This window comes from Myxocyprinus asiaticus, chromosome 13 (genome assembly GCF_019703515.2).
Source record: "Myxocyprinus asiaticus isolate MX2 ecotype Aquarium Trade chromosome 13, UBuf_Myxa_2, whole genome shotgun sequence".
Classification (NCBI taxonomy): Eukaryota; Metazoa; Chordata; class Actinopteri; order Cypriniformes; family Catostomidae; genus Myxocyprinus; species Myxocyprinus asiaticus.
In genome coordinates this window covers 38,333,532-38,349,701 of record NC_059356.1, presented here as the reverse complement: position 1 = coordinate 38,349,701, position 16,170 = coordinate 38,333,532, and positions in this window count along the sequence as shown.

Here is a 16,170-nt window from a genome sequence, read left to right as displayed (position 1 = left end):
CCACTAGTTTTCTCTTTTGTTACTTGATTTGTCTGATGAGAACCACACAGCCCTCACACAGATTTTGGGCAGAAATTACAGATCTGGTGGTTTTGTTTAGACCCGTATGGTGTTATTGCACATTAATTCAGTGATTCAGTACAAACTAGCCCATAATTAGTCTATCTATCAGCTTGCACATATATTGCAGCTGAATTTTATTTTGACATAAGAGTTAATTATTCATCAATGTACCACTTGGAGGCTGAGAACTGGTCACCTACTAAAGCTAAAAGTTCAAGAACAAATTATCACTCTCACACACACTTTCTTTTTCTGTCTCAGATGATGTACATGCCACACTTCTCCCCTTTTTCCATCAGAAAATCTCTGAGGGCACTGTTTTTTCTAACACTCTGTGGTGAAGTCACGTAACACTTGTGTATTTCAGTGCAGAAAAAAAATAAATAAATAAAAATAAAACGCATATTATTCACTAACCACATGCAATCCGTTTAACCAAGTGCTAAATGTGCTGAAATAGCGGTGCACCATAAGAATTTAAATATTATAAATGCCGCCTTATTCACAAAACTCAGCGTTGTTTGCTTTGTGCAATTAATGTTGCAGTAAATGGAATTTTATTAAAAAGATATGTTTGTGTAAAATGTTTTAACATGAAAGCAGTAATTCATCAAATGATGATCAAAAGATGGAGAAAAGCATTATAACATGGTATAAATCCAGGTGCATGGTGCAGTCAAGCATTCTTTCTGCATTTTAAAGACAGTAGTGGAGTGATGCAGTCCCATTAAAGTATGCCAGATTGTGGTTAGTCTGATACAGTACATACTAGTGTTGGATTCGAGTCCACCTTAGTCGAGTCCAAGTCAAGTCCGAGTGTAACGGGAGCCAGCTGATAGATAGCTGTGCAATGTGTATAAACCTCACTCTCCTGACCTCAAGAGGTGCACTAGCGACTGATACTAGAGGCTGTAGCCTTTAGCCTCCTTGTTAGCACACCTGCCTCCCATGCCAGAGACGCCGGTTTGAGTCCCGTACGGAGGGAGAAGAACAGGAGTGTTACACAAGTCTTTAAACAATCGAGTCCGATTCCAAAAGGGGCCGAGTCAGACTCAAGACTGAGTCCATAACAGGCCGAGTCCGAATCGAGTCCAAATGAATCAGCTCAAGAATCTGAATTAAAATTGTAACCATAAACTCAACATCAATATTTTAAGCTTATTTTAAACTTCACAACAAAGAAAAACAGTTTGTCAATATAAATGCAAAAACCATATGATTAGTATCCTGCTGAACAAATTTCAAAGTGGTTTCAGAATGAAAGCATATGCTTTAGGTGTATGAAGACAAAACTGCCCTTCAACACAATTCTTATTGCTTTCTGTTGACATTTCAATTATTTGTTTCTTTTCCCCTCCACTCAAACATAGTCATTACAACCAGAGATAATATTGTTTCGAATTTTTATTTTAATTTTCAATTTGTCCATTCAAATTAGTTTAGTTTTATCTAAAATTATGGGTGAATGTAATGTTCAATGAGGCGAGGCGAAAGTTCAAGATCTAAATACAACTTTTAAAATCAGGAAATCCTCAAACACAGGAAACATTAGAAACATACGTACATTATCAAATCAAATCAAATCAAATCAAATCACTTTATCGTCACACAGCCATATACACAAGTGCAATGGTGTGTGAAATTCTTGGGTGCAGTTCCGATCAACATAGCAGTCGTGACAGTGATGAGACATATACCAATTTACAATAACATCAAATTAACACAACACAATTTAAACATCTGTTATACATAATTACACTCAACTTAAAACATCAAATTAACACAACACAATTTAACCATCTGTTATACACATAATTACACTCAACTTAACACAACACAATTTAAACATCTGTTATACATAATTACACTCAACTTAAAACATCAAATTAACACAACACAATTTAAACATCTGTTATACACATAATTACACTCAACAATATACAAATAATAACATACACTGTACAGTATACAATATGCTGTTTTTGTTTTTGTTTTTTGTTTTTTTTGTTTTTTACTATATAGATACACATTATTCAATAAAAATTAAAAATTAAAATATATATAAAAAGTATATATATATATATATATATATATATAGAATGTACAGTATTGTACTGTATTGACATTCAGGCTGTCGGTTGATAGTCAGTTGTTAAGAGAGACATAATATAATAATAGTAATATAATTTATGACAGTCCGGTGTGAGATAAAAGAGTAATAAAGTGCAGGGCTGATGTATTTTGATCGTGGGAGATCAAAAGTTCAAACGTCTGATTGCTTGGGGGAAGAAGCTATCATGGAGTCGGCTGGTGCGGGTCCTGATGCTGCGATACCGCCTACCTGATGGTAGCAGTGAGAACAGCCCATGGCTCGGGTGGCTGGAGTCTCTGATGATCCTCCGAGCTTTTTTCACTCACCGCCTTGTATATATTTCCTGGAGGGAGGGAAGCTCACCTCCGATGATGTGTTTGGCAGTTCGCACCACCCTTTGCAGTGCTTTGCGGTTGTGGGCGGTGCTATTGCCGTACCAGGCGGAGATACAGCCAGTCAGGATGCTCTCCACAGTGCAGGTGTAGAACCGTGTGAGGATGTGGCGGTTCATTCCAAACTTCCTCAGCCGTCTCAGGAAGAAGAGGCGCTGATGAGCCTTCTTCACAACGACTTCAGTGTGGACGGACCATGTGAGTTCCTCAGTGATGTGGACACCCAGGAACTTGAAGCTGCTGACTCTCTCCACTGGTGCTCCATTGATGGTGATGGGACTGTGTTCTCTGTCTTTTCTTCTGAAGTCCACCACAAGCTCCTTTGTCTTACTGACGTTGAGGGAGAGGTTGTGCTCCTGACACCAGTGTGTCAGAGTGTGCACCTCCTCTCTGTAGGCTGTTTCATCATTGTCAGTGATCAGACCTACCACCGTCGTGTCATCAGCAAACTTAATGATGGCATTGGAGCAATGTGTTGCCACACAGTCATGTGTGTACAGGGAATACAGTAGTGGGCTGAGAACACAGCCCTGCGGGGCTCCAGTGTTGAGGGTTAGTGATGAGGAGATGTTGCTGCCTATTCTATCCACCTGGCGTCTGCTTGACAGGAAGTCCAGGATCCAGCTGCACAGCGAGCTGTTTAAGCCCAGAGCCCGGAGTTTCTCATCTAGCTTGGAGGGCACTATGGTGTTGAATGCTGAGCTTTAGTCTACAAACAGCATTCTCACATAAGTGTTCTTTTTTTCCAGGTGGGAGAGAGCAGTGTGTATTGTAGATGCAATGGCATCATCAGTGGAGCGGTTGTTGCGGTAAGCAAACTGCAGCGGGTCAAGATTGAGTGGCAAGACAGAGCAGATGTAATCTCTGATTAGTCTCTCAAAGCATTTGCTGATGATGGGGGTCAGAGCAACAGGATGCCAGTCATTTAAACAAGTTATTTTTGATTGTTTTGGAACAGGCACAATGGTGGATGTTTTAAAGCATGTGGGGACTACAGACAAGTAGAGGGAAAGGTTGAAAATGTCCGTAAAAACACCAGCCAGCTGGTTCGCGCACGCTCTGATGACGCGGCCCGGAATGCCGTCTGGACCCGCGGCTTTGCGGATATTCACCCGTCGGAAGGATCGGGTTACATCCGCTACAGAGACGGAGAGTGAACTAACCTCTGTAGCTTCGGCCGTGAGAGCTCTCTCCGCGAGGGCGGTGTTATTTCCCTCGAAACGAGCATAAAAAGTATTTAGCTCATCCGGTAGAGAGGCAGTGGTGTTCATGGCGGAGTTTTTATTCCCTTTAAAGTCTGTGATGATGTTAATTCCCTGCCACATGCTTCTAGAGTTGGTGGTGTTAAACTGTCCTTCAATCTTGCTCCTGTACTGGCGTTTTGCTGTTTTGATAGTTTTTCGGAGGGCATAACTGGCTTGTTTATGCTCCTCCGCGTTCCCGGAATTAAAAGCGGAGGTCCGCACATTAAGTGCCGCGCGAACATCGCTATTGATCCACGGCTTCTGATTCGGATAGATTCGTACAGTTCTGGTCGGAATCACTTCCTCTACGCACGTTCTGATGAAACACATTACGCTATCAGCGTAAAGCTCGATGTCGTCATCAGAGGCAGACCGGAACATCTCCCAGTCCGTGTGATCAAAACAGTCCTGTAGCATAGAGTCTGATTGGTCCGACCAGCACTGGATCGTTCTGAGGGTGGGTGCTTCCTGTTTCAATTTCTGCCTGTAAGCGGGCAGAAGCAGAATGGAAGAGTGGTCCGATTTGCCAAATGGTGGGCGGGGGAGGGATTTGTAGCCATCCCGGAACGGAGAGTAGCAATGGTCCAAAACCCGATCCCCTCGTGTGTTGAAACTAATGTGCTGGTGATATTTTGGTGCGACTGATTTTAAACTGGCTTTATTAAAGTCCCCGGTCACAATGAACGCGGCCTCAGGGTGCGCGGTTTCCTGCTCACTTATACTCCCATACAGTTCCTTGAGTGCCCGATCTGTGTCGGCTTGTGGGGGAATGTACACAGCAGTGATAATGACCGCTGTGAATTCCCTCGGTAGCCAGAATGGTCGACACAGAAGCATAAGAAATTCCAGATCAGGAGAACAGAAAGACTTGATGGAATGTACGTTCCTCTGATCACACCAGGATTTGTTGATCATAAAACATACACCACCTCCTCTAGTTTTACCTGAGAGGTCTTTCGCTCTGTCCGCTCGGAGCATGGAGAACCCCGCGGGTTCAATGGCTGAGTCTGGAATCTCCGCAGACATCCAAGTTTCTGTTAGGCAGATAATGCAGCAGTCCCTCGTCTCTCGTTGGAAAGAGATCCGCGCTTTCAGCTCGCAGAGCTTGTTATCCAGAGACTGAACATTTGCCAGTAGAATAGTGGGTAGCGGGGGTCGTTTTGCGCGGCGTCTTACTCTGATGAGAACGCCGGCTCTGTTTCCCCTTTTCCTCCTGCGTTTCCGCGGCCGTGCTGCCCAGACAAAGGGCTCCGCTTGCGTGTTTGTAAACAGCGGGTCGGCATTGAGGAATGTGAAGTCCGGTTTTCGGTGTGAGATTGCTGAACCAATGTCCAAAAGTGTTTGTCTGTCGTAGACAATAAGGCAGACAACATCCAAGACAAAAAACATAAGAATTGTAAACAAAACAAACAAAACATTGCTATGTTGTGTCGGAGCTCGCAACGCAGCAGCCATACTCGGCACCATCTTGAGTCCATTACAACCATAAATGGAAAACAACTGACAAAGAACAATGGAAAACCAAGGGATTTAATACACAAGGGGCAAATGAGGAAACAAGGAACACCTGGGACTAATAAATCACAAGAACCAATGAAACAAAAGACAATGACAAGAACTACAGAACTCATAATCAAAACACAAGACAGGCAGGGAACAATAAACATACATGGTGACCCCTAGTGGTCACCAGGGTAATCGTGACAGAGAATTTTAGAGGTTTTTGGTCCAATCATTAGTACCTCTGTTTTGTCGGAACTGAGTAGAAGGAAATTTCTGGCCATCCAATCTTTGATTTCATTGATACACTGCTAATTTGAAGAATTGTGAATTTTCATTGGGTTTAGAAGAAATATAAAGTTAGGTATCGTCAGCATAACAGTGGAAACTTATTCCATAATTCCTGATAATCTCTCCCAGGGGAAGCATGTATAAGGAGAAAAGCAGAGGTCCTAAAACAATTCCTCGTTTACACATACAAAGTGGTAGCAGGCTGATAAATAGGACCTAAACCATGCTAATGCAAGTCCACTAATGCCAACATAATTCTCCAGCCTATTCAAGAGAATGTCATGATCTATCTTGTTGAAGGCAGCACTAAGGTCTAAAAGCACTAGAAGAGAAATGCAGCCGCAATCAGATGATAAGAGCAAGTCATTTGTAACTCTGATATGAGTAGTCTCTGTACTGTGATGGGGCCTTAATCCTGACTTAAATTCTTCATATATTCCATTTCTCTGTAGAAATGAACATAGTTGTGAGGACACTACCTTTTCTAATATTTTTGACATAAATGGTAGATTTGAAATCGGTCTGTAATTAGCCAATTCTCTAGGATCAAGGAGTCCAGGAGGCGGTGGTGGAGGCTCAGAAGACCAAGGAGACCAGGGCTGATCAGGCGGACGGCCTGGAGAACAAGGAGGCCAGGGCAGATCAGGCGGTTAGCCAGAAGACCAAGGAGACCAGGACTGATCAGGTGGATGACCAGGAGACCAAGGCAGATCAGGCGGAACAGCAGGAGCTGGAGCCATAGGAGGTGGAGGCTCGGAGGGCAGAGCCATGGAAGGCTTGGAGGGCGGAGCCGTGGAAGGCTCAGAGGGCTCAGAGTTCAGAGCTGCTGGGGATTCAGAGAGCTCAGAGTTCAGAGCAGCTGGGGACTCGAAGAGCAAGGCACTAGGGGACTCAGAGAGCAAGGCACTAGGGAGCAAGGCACTAGGGAGAAATTCATTAGGGAGTAAGGCAGCTAGGAACTCAGAGGACTCAGAGGTCAGGGAAGCTGAGGATTCAAGTGGCAGAGCCATGGAAGACTCGAGGGGCAGGGACATGGAAGACTCGAGGGGCAGGGACATGGAAGACTTCGAGGGACAGTACAGCCTCGGAAAACTGGACAGGCTCGTCAACAGCCTCGGGTAACTGGAGAGGCTCATTGACAGCCTCAGGGAACTGGACAGGCTTGTCAACAGCCTTGGGGAACTGGACAAGCTTGTCGACGTCCACTGTGGTCAGGAGCGCTGGCAGAGACTGGGAAACAGCCTCCATGGCGGGGGGTGCTGGCAGCGACTGGTGAATGGCCTCTGTGGCAGTGAACACTGGCAGTGACAGGGGAATGGCCTCCGTGACCATAGGCACTGGCAGTGACGGGAATGACCTCCATGGTTGTGAGCACAGGCAGTGACAGGGAAATGACCTCCATGGTTGTGAGCACAGGCAGTGACAGAGAAACGACCTCTGTGACTGTGGGCACTGGTAGTGACAGGTGAACAGCCTCCGTGGTCATGAGCACAGGCAGTGACAGGGAAACAACCTCTGTGGTCCTGAGTACAGGCAGTGACAGGGGAGCAGGAGCCCTTCTCTTCCTCCTCTTCTGGACGGCCAGGAGCACTGCTGTGAGAACGGCCTCCATGGCCAAAGACGCTGGCACTGGGATGGCCGAGGCTTCAGGCACTGGCTCTGGGATGGTCGAGGCTACAGGCACTGGCTCTGGGATGGTCGAGGCTTCAGGCGCTGGCTCTGGGATGGTTGAGGCTTCAAGAACTGGCTCGTTGACCATGGCAAGCGTGGGCGCTGGCTCGTTGACCGTGGCAGGCGTGGCCGCTGGCTTGTTGACCATGGCAGGCATGGGCGCTGGCTCGTTGACCGTGGCAGGCATGGCTGCTGGCTCGTTGACCAGTCGCAGGCATGGGCACTGGCTCGTTGACTGTGGCAGGTGTGGGCGCTGGCTCGTTGACCAATCGCAGGCATGGGCACTGGCTCGTTGACTGTGGCAGGTGTGGGCGCTGGCTCGTTGACTATGGCAGGCGTGAGCATACCGTGTGCCACCTTCGATGTGGGAGGAACCACCGGAACCACAGATGTTGAGACTACCTCCGTCATGAGAACAAAGTTATGCTCACTGAAGGGTATAGACTCTTCAGAGTGATTTTGATGTACTCCATCCATGTGAGCTCTCCCATCTCTGGCAAATCTGTATTGCCATAAAAATTCAGGCCAATCCAGAAAATTTAACTGAGATGAGAGTCACTCCAGTTCGACTGGCTCGCCAAGGCAAGCCAAAACCCAATAAATAGTCCCAAAAAGAAAATCCTGCCCGACACAGGTTGCCAAATTCTGCTGCTATATCCATATTTCAGTCAGTTGCTCTGTAATGTTCAATGAGGCGAGGTGAAATTTCAAGATCTAAATGCAGCTATTAATGAAGGTATGCAAAGCAAAATCAGGAAATCCTCAAACACAGGAAACATTAGAAATCAAGAAAACAAACATTACAACCATAAATGGAAAGCAATTAACAAAGAACACAGGAAAACCAAGGGATTAAATACACAAGGGGCAAATGAGGAAACAAGGAACACCTTGGACTAATAATCACAAGAACCAATGAAACAAAAGACAATGACAAGAGCTACAAAAACCATTATCAAAACACAAGACCGGCGGGGAACAATAAACATACATGGCCACCCCTAGTGGTCACCAGGGTAATTGTGACAGTGAAATCAAAAATTAAATACATTTAATGTGTTTAATACATTTAATAAATGGTAATATTAAAACATTTAATAATGTCCATAAACTTAAATACACCAACATAAAAGAAAAACAGAAAAGATCAGATACCATTAAAAATATTTATATACTACAGTACTACACTTCACACTTTTCAGTCCTCCTGCTGTGTCCAGGTGTAGCCTACTTCCCTAAAGTCAAGATCAAACTCACCTTTGGCTGACATTTTGTTCTTTTCACATTATATTTAGTATGGATAATAGGTGAATAGAGACTTCTCCCCTCACTTGTGTTCTTCATCGTATTTTCTGACTTTTTTGCCATTGAAATGCAAGTGCCAGCTTTACAGATAACATACAAAGGTTGCGCTACAAATGTGTGACGGACTGAGTTGTACAATTTCCATCATGGTCTATTTCATCTGTTATATTAGTTTAAATGTCCCTGATACGTAGTAAATTTGATTTTGTCTCGATATAGTCAACATTTTCAGTAAGAAATGACTTTGCGTAGTAAGCATAAGTCTGATAAAACGTGTTCTATTTAATAATTTGCAGAGTTCGGGAAGGTACTTTTTAAAGTGTACTTACATTATTGATATTTCTGGATGAGAGCGGCAGAGCACATCTAGCAAATGGCGATCTCTTTCCAGCACACACATACAGCTCGGGCGTGTGAGCAAGAGATTTAAAAAGGTACTTTGAAAGAGTGTGCGCTGCTGCTCACAGCCAGAATAATCACACATAAGAACATATACGCATGAAAACTGATGCGCAGTATCAAATACACAGAATGTATGATAGTACTAACTGTAGAGAGCACATCAATATGAAGACAAAGCGAAATCCCAGACATTTAGAGGCAATTTTGAAATTTTTCAGGTCTGAAAAAGAGGACATGTCTGGGGAAAAGAGGACGTATGGTCACCCTATGTTATTGTAACCGTGCAATGTCAAAAGGTCACACTTAATTCCCGACTACGCCACCGGGGGACTATTGCCCACAGAACTAATTTTAACCCCTTGCAGCAACACAAGTTCAACAGCCAGTAATGAGGGAACAGAGGCGTGACCTTCGAGTACAAAATATGTTTTATTAACAACCATCAATAATAAATAAACGCTATTAAAAAAAAAAATCGGACTTTAATTTAATGTTAAAATCTCAATTTCGAAAATCTAGGCCATATGCCAAGCACAAAAAAAAGTCACAACTCACCCCTTATTTAATTAAGTAATTAATGCAGGGTAAACCAAGCCTGTGGGAAGGAAAGGTAGTAAAGGGTCACTGGACCACAGACCCACAATCATAAACAAACCACACGTGCACTGATATCTAAATCACAAACAACTAGCTTTAACGTGGTGCACCCTGCAAGTCACTCTACACCCTCATCTCAATATCCATGCAGTGAAGAAAACCTCATGCCTCCATGCAGTGAAGTAAGGGGGAAGACCCAGATGACCCCAAAGGACAGACACTCCACACAGGCTGGCTCCTGAAACACAGAAAAAAGAAAATCAAAAACTCCCCTTTAAATGATCGCAAAATAAACCTCAGCAGTTGGCATAACCTTAACTCAGGTTAAGACATGCACTTTTCCAACACAAAATCAACAAAATGAAATAGAAAACTAAACAAAATACGAAAATATACAATAAGCAAAACAGCAGGGCCTAGACATCAAAAGTCCATATGTACTGCACTCCTGATGGAAACATGTCAAATAAAATAAAAAAACATCAATACAACATACAGACTCGTTTGACACTTACAATCTTTGACAACCCGACTAAGTTATAATATTTAAAATACGAGGCATCAACATACATACAATGAAGCAGACTCTTGTCACTTTGCACGTTGACATCAACACATCATGGGCGTCATAAGTATTTAAAATACCCAATCCTATAAATAAACCAATAATTACATCGCATAGCTTTACCACCATTACAAACATACATCAAACATGCACACACATACCTCTGCCGTAATCCAAAGGAGAAATGTAAACAACTCCGTGTGCTACTCTGCTATTAGGCTGAACACGTCATCCTCTGAAGTTAGTCACGTTAACAGCTCATGCACACACTCATGCACCAAGGAATTACGTCCCTACCATTAACACAAAATAAACACGAAATAAAATAAAGCAACAAAGCATTATTCTTACAAACTAGCAACTTCTCAAACACCACACTCGTACCTCGATATGGCGCTTCAGGTCACAACACCGGAAGGAAAGGGAGGAGTCAGGAAGTTACGCATACTACCTGACCTTGGGCTATTTATAGGGAGAAACAAATACATTCGCCCCGCCCTATATCCCATTCTTATTTACTCACACAGTTACATTATGATATTTTTTGTTTGTTTGTTTGTTTGTTTTTCATTGCATCACAAATGCCATGGACTCGGCCGGACGCGAGTCAAGTCCATGTAAAACTGCATCCGAGTCTGTGACAAGTCCAAGTCCATTAAAATTGGACTCATGACTCAGACTTGAGTCCTAGTCCGAACTCGTGTACCCCAACTCTAGTACATACTACCATGATCTGGCACCTAGCACTCAGAACTGTCCCTCAAGATCAGGAATTGTGCCGAGCAAATTGTATTCAGCTGTGAATCAGGTGCAAATAAACAACACTGTAAGCGTAATTCATTCTTTGTGAACTCCCCCCACCATGTCAAATTCAAACTCAACAGAGAAAAGAGAAGTTTCACAATACACATCACAAAATGGGGAAAACAAAATGGTATGAGTTCACAAATGTATGTTCCACTTCAATTGCTATGAGCTATTTTAAATGGATCTTTTGTGAATGATGGTTTGAGACACACAACATTATTGCTGATGTCAGTTAATGGATGGAATACGACCATTCAGCCTGATAATGAGCTTCAAAGATGAATGATTGAGATGTTAGCCCTTTTCCCCCTTTTATACAGGCGCAATATATATATATATATATATTCAAGCCCAATGCACAGTAGGCGGACCTAAATAAAAATTAAGGGCATGCATTATCATTAGACACTGAACTATACAAGGTTTTCCTTTTGCCAAGACTACGGCTCATTCAGCCTGTCATTCTTAATCTGGACATGGGCTAGTCAAGTCAAGTTTGTCATTCCCTAGAAAGAACTATCTAGGACACAGAGTAAAAGCTTTTGTGAATTAGGTTAATGGCTAGCCTGCATCAACAGCACACTGTGAGACATGCATTTTTCTAGGCTACAATCGCTGCAGGTAGTACAACAGCAAAGTCTATAATTGTCTACAAGACTATAATTGCTAAAGGCTGTTAATTGTAACAAATGACCTGTTTCCCATTTAGTGACAGCATTTGTAGGCCTAGTGTCTAGTACAAGGCTCATAGAGGAGGTATGCACATGTCTGTTAAGTTGGTGGGAAGACCAACATATTGTTTGCAGCAAGGCAGTTTTTAAACCAACAATGGAAAAACACAGTCTTATATACTGTAAATCGTAATATAGTGACAAATACTCGTAAATAATGACAGAATTTTTTTTGAAATTTTCCTTTAGCATTTAGTGTTTTATTATTATAATTATCAGTTAATAAGCAATACAAATCTATTTTCAGTGCTAATAGTGATTAATTTATAGTAATGAGACAATATACTGTACACTTGAACACATCACAAATACTAAAACTGACAGTTAAATGACAGCAAACAAAATGTCACCTTATATGATTCCCTTATTCTTGAATGTACTCTGTTCGTGGCACTTGGTGCATATTTTACCAATATGAGGCATGAAATGCTCTGCCATTAACTATAATGAGACTGATATCCTGGAGGGCCCTCATACAGCATACTTTCTATTTGCCTGTAATTCTCCCTCCCTAAAAATGTATGTACATTATCACCCTATAATTTTAGCCCTGGACATTTTTGCTCGAACAGATCACTCACAAACTACCAGTCCTGGTATACTGTACAGTATATGTGGCCCATTTGTAGAGGACAAATGTATGTGGTCTAAAAAAAAAAAAAAAAAAAAAAAATTTTTTTTTAATGATGGCATTATTAATTAATTGCAATGCTATTTACGTAGTTTACACAATAGAAATTCTTAGAAGTCTTATACAGAATTTGCCAGGGTATCTTCAGTTAGTCTCTTATGCAACTTTCACTTTTTCCCTCACTTGAAACAAATAATGCTTATGACCTACCTCTCTAAACTCAACTTTATCACAATATTTTCCATTAGCATTGCTGTATGAATTCTTCTTTTCTGGTGATTATTCTAGTTCAGCACAATCCCATAGCTAGATAAAATCCCAATTAAATGAAGCTTATTTTATAAGATCTGTTTTCTTCATACTGTATTAGAAACTATGTTGATCCCATGTAGTTGAGAAATATGGAGAAGAATTGCTAGTTATTTATTTATTTATTTATTTTATTTTATTTTTTTAGAGAGATACGAGATCTTTAATTAGTTTATTTATTCATAATTATATTTACTTGGATTAACTAATCATTCGTTTTAATACTTTTGCTACATAGCTAGTCGTTGTGGTTTACTGTAGGTGATTGTTACTTTTCAGCTATTATCCAAGACATTATTTACAGTATGTGAAAGAAATACATTTTAATAACCTATAGGAACTAGGTTTTCAGCTTATCATGCTTTTGCATTTGCATTTTACATATTTTTAATCTAAATATGTATATGAATAAAAAAAACTTGTCTTGCATTTACCTGATCACATACTCTTTTCTTCCCCTGAAAATGTACAATACGGTTCTTTTTTTCTCCCCAATTTGGAATGCCCAATGCCCAAAGCACTCTAATCCGGGTGGTGGAGGACGAATCTCAGTTGCCTCTGCGTCTGAGACCATCAATTCACACATTTTATCATGTGGCTTGTTGAGCGCATTACCATGGAGACATAGCGTGTGTGGAGGCTTCACGCTATTCCCCGCGGCATCCACGCACAACACACCACGCACCCCACCGAAAGCGAGAACCACATTATGGTGACCATGAGGAGGTTACCCCATGTGACTCTACCCTCCCTAGCAACTGGGCCAATTTGGTTGCTTGGGAGACCTGGCTGGAGTCACTCAGCATGCCCTGGATTCCAACTCGCGACTCCAGGGGTGGTAGTCAGCATCTTTACTCGCTACCCAGGCCCCCGTCAATACGGTTCTTTTAAAAGTCAATAGATAGCCTTTTACTCTTTCTTTCTGTCTCTTTCTTTACTCTCCTACCCTCTGTAACAAAATAAACTTCACGCTCATGCTGATCTAATCTCCCTCTTTCCCTAACACACCTCTCTCTTTGTGTCTGTGTCTCTTTCATTTATTGCTTGTTTCGCTCCTCCACTTCTTGCTTACAAGTGTGAACACTCTCTTTCTTGTTCCTTTATTGGAACGGCATGTAATGAACAATCCAAAAGTTTGGTGTATGAAACAATTTCACAGTTGAATACCTTAGGCTCAAAAGAAAAACGTTACACACCATTTGGCCCAGCAGTCCTTTTCACATATTTTACCACTGTGCACTAAAATACAGCCCTAAAACTTTCTCTAAGAAATTGAGTTTAGAGTGTTTCAAGAAAGAAGAACATTAATACTTGTTTGTAGAGTTGGGGTACTCGAGTCCAGCTGGGTGTAACGGGTAAGGAATGGGCAAGGAGGAGGCGGGAACCAGCAGAACAATCAACATAACTTTGATGACAAACTCAACTAAAAACAACATAAAACATAAGACACACACACACAGCGGCCGCGTGTATCTCTCTCTCTCTCTCTCTCAAACTTGCGTCTCCGGCTCCTGTTTATCTCGCTCTCCCGCTGATCAGCTGACTCAGTACCGGCCGTGCACCCTCACGGCCAGACCACACCCTCCTCCTTGTCACACTCCTCCCCTGCCGATTCAGGCCGGGGTACCAACCGGACTGACCTACACCCCCCATGTCTGGAGGGGAGACACTGCCCTTCTGGCCGTTCCGCCAGCTGGTGGGCCACCCCACCTCCTAGGAACTTGGGGGAGAGACGAGGGGAGGGAGAGGGGAGAGGGAAAGGGGAGTGGGTGACACACACAGAGAGAGAGAGAGAGAGAGAGAGGATAGTGAGAGAAAAAAATTTGCTCGCCGGTCCCTGGACATGCTGTCGCCCGGTCCTCAACCACTCCTCCGCCCTCTGGCAGGCGACAGCCGTTCCTCCCCGGGTGGACGGCAGCGAGTCCTCCAACCAGTGGTGGACAGAATGGCTCCTCCCCTTCCTGGCGGATGGTAGCAGTTCCTCCAACTCCTGGTGGACGGCAGCGGCGAGGACGCTATGAGAGCTCATCTCTCCTCTCTCCCAGGTTTTGGCAACAGGGTAAGGTGGGCAAAGAGGAGGCGGGAACCAGCAGAACAGTCGACATAACTTTAATGACATAAATTAACTTAAACAACATAAACACACACAGCGGCTGCATGTAGCTCTCTCTCTCTCGAACTTGCACCTCCGGCTTGCAAAGTATTTACATGTCCCAATCAGGCAATGTCTTTTATAGAAACAATGGGTGAGTAACCATTGGGTGTTACTCTTGTGAGTGGATTGACTCATGGTACATACTCTGGCTTTCGGAGGAAGCTGGGCGCCATTTTTGTTTCTTTTTGCGTTGGCTCCGCCGAGCAGCTGGAGTTTATTTTGTGGATTAACACTTTTCCTTAAATAAACTTTTGCATTGACGGAAGATCACTTTTACAATGAAGTTCCCTGACAGATTGAGAATAGACACTACAGATGACTGCAAAATATCTACATGCCCACACAAAGGATAACTTTTATAAAGTTGGCGGACTGTGTAAGTCATGGGATATACTTTTATGCGGCCTCCGAGTGAATTGACTCTTAACCATCCGAGGAACCGGGATGCGTGTTTTGTTTCCTTTTGTGCTGGTTCTGCCTAGCGGTTGGAGCTTGTTTTGTTAAATAACATTATTTCAGGACAGTTATGGATGAATCTGTAAGTTCCTTGTGCTTATGCCTCCTGTTGGCTGGAGTATGATTTGTGGAGTATTTTCGTGAGACATTGGAATGATCATCTGCTGCACTCATCAGCTGGCTCACTGAAGATTCGTTTGTCTGGCCGAGGAAACTGAACAGCTTTATATCAGCTGGAATTTGTTTTGTGAAGAAACACACCTTCGAGACAGTTCTGTGAATGAGTCTACATGTTCTCTGTGTTTATTCTGCCTATTGGCTGGGGTTTGTTTTACTAAATATTTGATGTTATGTAATTTTGCCTTACAAATTTTGCCTTTTTTGAGGGCTCTCGGGGAGGGGCAGTGGAGGGAGACGTGTTGTTTTAAATGTGTATGTTGTAGCCTTTTTGTTTTTGAACATATACTTTTTTTTAAAATGTATTTCTAAATATTTTCTTCCATTTTATTGTCTGTTTGTGTGTCTTTGTCAATTGTATTTGACCACTGGTGTATTTTGTTTGTGTTGGGTGGTGGGGTGGGGTGGTTATTGTTCGGGAGGAAGGGTTGTAAATAATATTATGTGAGTCCAAATATTCTGTAATTTTTTTATTATATATATATATATATATATATATATATATATATATATATATATATATAAAACGTTATATGGAATCAATAAAAACTTTTAATATTTTTTTTTTAAAAAGACAGAACGCGAAGAAACCAGATGCAAATGATCATTAACAAGATTTATTGAGGCTTAGGGAATGCCCCACAGGGTGAGAGAGAGAATCAGTCAGACAGTTCGCACACATGCACAGCAGAGGGAACGCTGATGAACTATATAGATTCCAATCTGCCCAGGGAGAAGGCTCCGCCCAAGCAGGAGGCAGAAGATGAGCACGATCGGCACTG